At 42.3% G+C, this 6,440-nt stretch overlaps 1 pseudogene; it reads left to right on the top strand.

The window, feature by feature from the left end:
* Positions 1-1,058: 1,058 nt before the first annotated feature.
* Positions 1,059-1,895, top strand: LOC102023088 (annotated as a pseudogene).
* The last annotated feature ends 4,545 nt before the right edge of the window (positions 1,896-6,440 follow it).

Genomic DNA, 6,440 nt, shown 5'->3' with positions numbered 1-6,440 from the left:
AACTTTTAATGCTAAATTCTGTCTTGTCATCACAGCACATAAGTCATTTTAAAATAATATCAAATATCTTCTAAAGCAAAGGCAATATCTTCTAAAGCAAGGCAAAGATGTTAAAATGCTAGAAAAAAATCTGCAAATTCTCATGTTCCTTAATTAGAATTTCACAGCAGTGTGACCAGAGCTGCATTGTGGAGCCACCTAACCAGGAAGGAATCGACCTCTGATTCCCTTAGAAGCCCCAACAAGTACCAGCTGAAGAAAGCACCACTGGCTTTTTTCTTTAATTAGTGGATTTTTAAAATTTAATTTAATTTTTTTGACTTTTATTAGTACATGGTACAGTAATAATGATTGCATACATGTAAATAACATAGTTCATTCCCCCACCTTTCCCCACCTCCCTCACATCCTTTTATTTTTCCAGCATCAGATTCATTTAGTTATTTTAAGACCTTATAAAATAAATTATCATGTATACAGATTAAAAACCAGACTAACAGGCCAAAGAATATATAAAACATGTAAGACAGTACTAAATCAAAGTACACTTTTAGAGACATGGCACCACTGCCTTGGCAATCACATTCCATGCAATATTTCCATTACTTCTGCCTTGATATAGCAACCCAAAAGTCACACATAGCTTTCTCGGTTTTCTTCCCTAAGAAATTACTTGCACAGAAATAAAGAAGATCTTTAAAAGGCGTAGAGTCCTAGATGGAAACAGAAACCGCAGTGCCCTAGAAAGAAGCCTTCTAAATACAGTCTTCTAAAATCTATGCAAAAAGGAGTTGACCCCTCAAGGTGGATGCCTCCAGGCAGAAGATGGTGCAGTGTTTCTACAAAACCAAATAAAGACATTACCCACATTTCCCCAATTATTTCTTTCTGTTAATTAACACTGCCTTTTCCTCATGGTTCTCCCAAGGCAATTATCTTTTACGTCATTTTTATGCATACTCACCTTTGTTTCAAATCAAGGTCGGTGCTACGGTTTGGACATAGTCTGAGTGAATTCTCAAAGGTTTATGTAGCAGTGCGTCCGGAGGTCCCGCTGATCTATTTCTCGCTTCAACAGTATTTGGACTGAACAGACCCGGGGACTCCCACTCTTATCTTCCATCCACCTTCCAGGTACAAATTTCGGGACCATCTTCTCGCCTCTCTCCTTCCAGCACCCGACAACACCATTCTTTTGTGGGTAGCTCCTTATTGCGGACCAGCCATGACCTCTCAGATTGGTCAGAATTATTCCACCGAGGTGGAGGCTGCCGTCAACCGCTTGGCGAACCTGCACCTGGGGGCCTCCTACACTTACCTCTCTCTGGGTTACTACTTCAACAGTGACGATGTACCTCTGGCTGGCGTGGACTATTTCTTCCACGAGCTGGCCGAGGAGAAACGCGAGGGCACTGAGCATCTCTTGAAGATGCAAAACCAGTGCGGCGGCAGCGTTCTCTTCCAAGGCGTGCAGAAACCTGAAAATGAGTGGGGTAAAACGCTGGATGCCATGGAAGCTGTCCTGGCCCTGGAGGAAAACCTGAACCAAGCTCTTTTGGATCTTCATGCCTTGGACTCTGCCAAGACAGACCCCCATATCTGTGATTTCCTGGAGAACCACTTTCTAGAAGAGGAGGTGAAGCCCATCACGAAGATGGGTGACCACCTCACCAACCTCCGCAGGCTGGCGGGCCCCCAGGCCGGGCTGGGTGAGTACCTCTTTGAAAGTCTCACCTTTAAGCATGACTAGGAGGTTACGGACCCCTGCAGTTTCAGAGGGGCTCCTGTATCACCTGACATCAGGGCTTCTGGCTAACCCTCTCCCTCCAGCCACTAGGCAGCTTTTTCACCTCTCTATAGCCCCCTCCCAAATCTTGGACCAAAAGAAAATAAAGCCTTTTGCAGCCACAAAAAGAAAAAGTTTATGTGCCAGAAGGTTGGCCACCAGTGTGGTAGTGTTGAGAAGTGGCAGAATCGTTAAAGTGTGGGGCACAGTAGAAAGAACTGGATCATGGTGGCATTGCCTTCAGAAGGGATTAATGCTGGTAAGTGAGTTAGCTCTCGCTGAAAAGTGGATTGTTATGAAAAGAGCAAACTTCATCCCCAAATTTCTCTGGCTTCCTGTCTAACCATGATCTCTTCTGCACAAGCTCTTACCCCAAGGGATGCCTTTTCCCAGGAGCCACAGGGGGCTGAAAGATAGAGATGCCCTATCTCAGGCTGCAAGTTAAATAAATCTCTTTTCTCTATGTATCCTGTGTTTTTTAATAGCATAAGACAATGAATTGAAGCAGTTAATACCTTTTTACTCAACACTGATGGTACTACAAACCTAAACGCCCTGGAGAAGAAAAAATATCCCCATGTATTCAGGATCCTACTGCATGGGGAAGCTTTTTGTATGTGTGTGGTACTGGAGATTAAACCCAGAGCCTTCACATTGAGCTACATCTCCAGACCTCTCTCTCCTTTCTCTTTCTTTCGTTTTCTTTCTTTCTTTCTCTCTTTCTTTCTTTCTTTCTTTCTTTCTTTCTTTCTTTCTTTCTTTCTTTCTTTCTTTCTTTCTTTCTCTCTTTCTTTCTTTCTTTCTTTCTTTCTTTCTTTCTTTCTTTCTTTCTCTCTTTCTTTCTTTCTTTCTTTCTTTCTTTCTTTCTTTCTTTCTTTCTTTCTTTCTTTCTTTCTTTCTCTCTTTCTCTCTTTCTCTCTTTCTCTCTTTCTCTCTTTCTTTCTCTCTTTCTTCTTTCTTTCTTAACTTCTTTCTTTCAGGCTGAGTCTTGCTAAGTCACTAAGTTTTCCAAGCTGGGCTCAAACTTGTTAAGAGATAGGCCTAGTAGAAGGAAGTTGGATCATTGAGGGCAAGTCCTTGAAGGTGACATTGTGACCTCAGCACCTTATTCTGTTTGCTTCCTGGCCACCATGAAGTGCACATCTTTGGTCTACCACCTACCTATTCTCCACCACATTTTATTACTCATTGCAGTCCAAAAAGTGATGGAGCCAGGTAACTATGAACTGAAACTTTTGAAGCCCTGAGCCAAAATTAATCTTTCCTCCTCTCAAATTGCTTGTCTTAGGTATTTTATTATAGCAATAGAAAGTTGACTAGCACAGCAAGAAACTTCATGGAGAAGAGCAACCTCCCCACTTCTCTTACATGGTCTTGGCTATGACCTGACTGGGCCAAACTGGTGCCGTCCTCTGGTCTTTTCCTCTGTCTTCTTTGACTCATGTTCTCTATCCCTCCTTGCTGCAATTCTTCCCTTGTTCTCTTGTCTCCCCCACCTCCATCTCTGTATTAGCTTTCCCATTACTGGTACAAAGTACCCAACATCCACAACATAAAGGAGAAGGGGTTTAGGCTCATGGTTTCAAAGGGTTCAGTCCATGGTCACTCATTTTTCAAGACAGAAAAACAGAAGGGTATTGCTGAGAAAATTTGCTGTCCTCATGATGGCTGGAAACAGAGCAGGGGAACAGCATCAGAAACAAAAGGGCCAGTGATCAGATATATACCCAAATGTTATGCCTTCATGACCAACATAAATGTATAGCTCTCAAGCCAATAAAGTTGACAATCAGACTTAATTGTCACACTTTTAAAGAGAAAAACAAATTTCTTTCCATGTTCAATGTCGGTTTGAAGGCTTAAGGTTTGAAGTTTTATATCCAAAAACACCCAAGCTCTCAGGGCCCCAAGAATATTTCTAAACAACAGTTATCAAGTTATAGAACATTATTTTATTTTACTAGGTGAGGATACCAAGCAGTTTATCAATACTGCCAAACAGAAAATCTTCTCTGCCCTGTCTTATAGCAAGAGAAAGTGAATGTTTTCAGTACTCTGAGGCAAGGTTAAAATAGAAACTAATGTTTATTTAGTCAGCCTAGTCTCTCATGTACAACACATACATGTTCCCTGGGGTAGAGAGTTTCCTTTCTGCCTTCCATCACCCCTTCGCTTGGTTTCTCTCTACTCTCATAAAAAAGAAATCAACCTCCAGATGAAATAGATGAAGAAGTAAAGTGAGCATCTCCGAGGTTCACTGGCCCATTTTTGCTGTCCTTACAGGCAGAGGTGTGGACGTGCTGGAGCGAGCAGGTTGGAGTGCCAAACAGCAAAACTCCCATCTCTGGATTGGAGAAGGGCAGGACCCCGGTGAGCTGATTACAGGGAAAGAGAGAAAAGAAATCTCACTAAGCAGGGCTCCAGGGATAATTGCTTCATACACAGTCTTTGTAAAGTGAATTTGAAGAAATAGTATTGCTTTGCGTCTGTCAAAGGAGTACATTAATTAACTATTTTGATCACTTAAAACCCTAATAGCTCTGAATATGCAAACCTCTCCCTTCGATTGGCAGCCTGAGGGCAAGTCTCTTTCCACAGGGTTCTGGGTTCCAAGTGACCAATTGCAGAGGAACTTCAAAGCCCTATTTAATTTTAATGCTGGGATACCTGAATTTCACTGTTGATTGTCTTTCCAAAGGCCTCAATTTCCTAATTCCCTCTTCTGTCTTCAACTCCATCCCACTCCAGATCAACAAAATTATCTGAAGATAAATAAATCCACCAGGTAGCTTACTACCTTAAACACTGTGTTTTACTGAAGCCAGTAAAACAGGCTGTAGCTGGTTGAACTTCTCCGCTTGTACCTCCCCTGCCCAGACCAAAAACAAGCCAGTTCTGTTTTTATGTGTCTATTTTTTTTTTGTTAAAAATAGATGTTCCTGAATCTAGTGTTTGTCACAAAAATAAAACTTATTTGCAAAACCAACAAGAATCTAATGCCAAGAAATTGCATTTAGATTGATCTGGAGTGATCACATGCAAGTGGATTAAGTATTAAAGTGGCTGCCACATCTGAGGTTTCTGCTTGATTATATTAACCTCAAAATGATATAGATGTATGGTTCTTCTCAAATGTGGGCTAATTTAATCAGCGTCTACTTTCAGTGGGTTAGGGAGGCATGGTTGAGTTGGTGAGGAGGAAAACTGCCTCTACCAACCCCCACAGTAAGAAATGCTTGGTCACTTAGTAATTTTAATTAAAGCAAAGTGATCATATAGTCGTCTTCCCCAGAAACACCAGATCTAAAACTCTCCGTAGAACCATTAGAAGTTTGTCTCCCATGTCCCTACTTAAGACCTATTCCTACCATTTCCACTCCTTTATAGATAATACTGGCCTTTGAGCCATACACTCTCACTGGAGGAATCAGCTCGATTCTTAACAAGATTGAAATGCAAATTCTTTGAGTCAACTGAGTGTTTTCAGCTGTGGCCTGGGGATGGGTAGGCATGAGTACCCCCTCGCAAAATATCTGGCTTTTGCTCTTTTTCCTGAAATCATTGTCAGTTATGCTCAGACCGGAGAAAGGAGGTTGGGGGATGTACACATGCTTTTTGCTGAGTGATTTGTAAGCAGTTTCCTGAAGGGTTTCATAGAACGGCACAAAGAACAAAGATTTTTTTGCCCCTGTGATAAAGTTCTTAAAATTAGAGGGTCTCCAAAATGAAATGCTTGAACCCTAATATGATACAGACGCTCATATCTATGAAGACCCAAGTGTCAAAAGCAGGTTTCCCTGGGTAAGAGACTTGGATACTGAAACTGGTGTGCAGGTTTATGACAGAGTGATCTGGGAACCGAAGTAAAGAGAAAAAAGCAGGACTGGGCACTGGGAGAAGCTGAACTTCAATGCTGGGTATCCCAGTGGGAGATCCAGTCGATCTTGCGGGGTATTTCCAAGATGAGATTATCTTCAAAAGTGTCCTTCAAGGGGAAGAAAGGAAAAAGGACTTCGTACCCTCTTGCTTACTAGACATTGGATATGGGCCATCCAGGAAGGAAGTGAGCCTGTAGACAGAGCAGCTCTCTTCGGCTGAGGTGGACATCAGAGGGGCTGACAGCTCAGGGCTGTCCCAGCAGCTGGGGAAGCAAATCTAACTCATTCCTGGGGGTGAATTAGATTTATCATGACTGCATCTATCTTAGTCCATTCATTGCACACTCTGGATTCATTATTTTGTGTAGTTACTGAGAGTGGTTCCTCCAGGATTCTCATCCTGAGTAAAATTTAGGAGAAGAAGGTTAATGAAATGAACTACACCCTGATAGTTGGTCTCAGGGCTAAACTAATAATTCATAACTTCCCACCTTTTCTCTCCCTTCTGGATCTCTCTACTATTGAATTCAGTGCCTTACACAGGCCTATGATTCAGGGTCTGGGCCCATAATCACTATGTCCTTCTCTGGCAGAGTTGTACATTTGTCCATTCGCTGTCAAAATCAAGGAAAGGAGTACCAGAAGGCATTCAAGTGAAACCTGAATGCCAAGTGTACTTACTGTTCTGTGCCCCACCATACAACATCAGGGGTCCCCTTCCACGCCTGCCTATGCCTGGACAAAGGAGCCAAAGTGCCTAGGCACCAACCACTGGC

Source organism: Chinchilla lanigera, unplaced genomic scaffold, assembly GCF_000276665.1.
Source record: "Chinchilla lanigera isolate Chin_1 unplaced genomic scaffold, ChiLan1.0 scaffold00045, whole genome shotgun sequence".
Classification (NCBI taxonomy): domain Eukaryota; kingdom Metazoa; phylum Chordata; class Mammalia; order Rodentia; family Chinchillidae; genus Chinchilla; species Chinchilla lanigera.
Note: the sequence above shows the minus strand (reverse complement) of the source record. Positions and strands in the feature narration are given on the sequence as shown.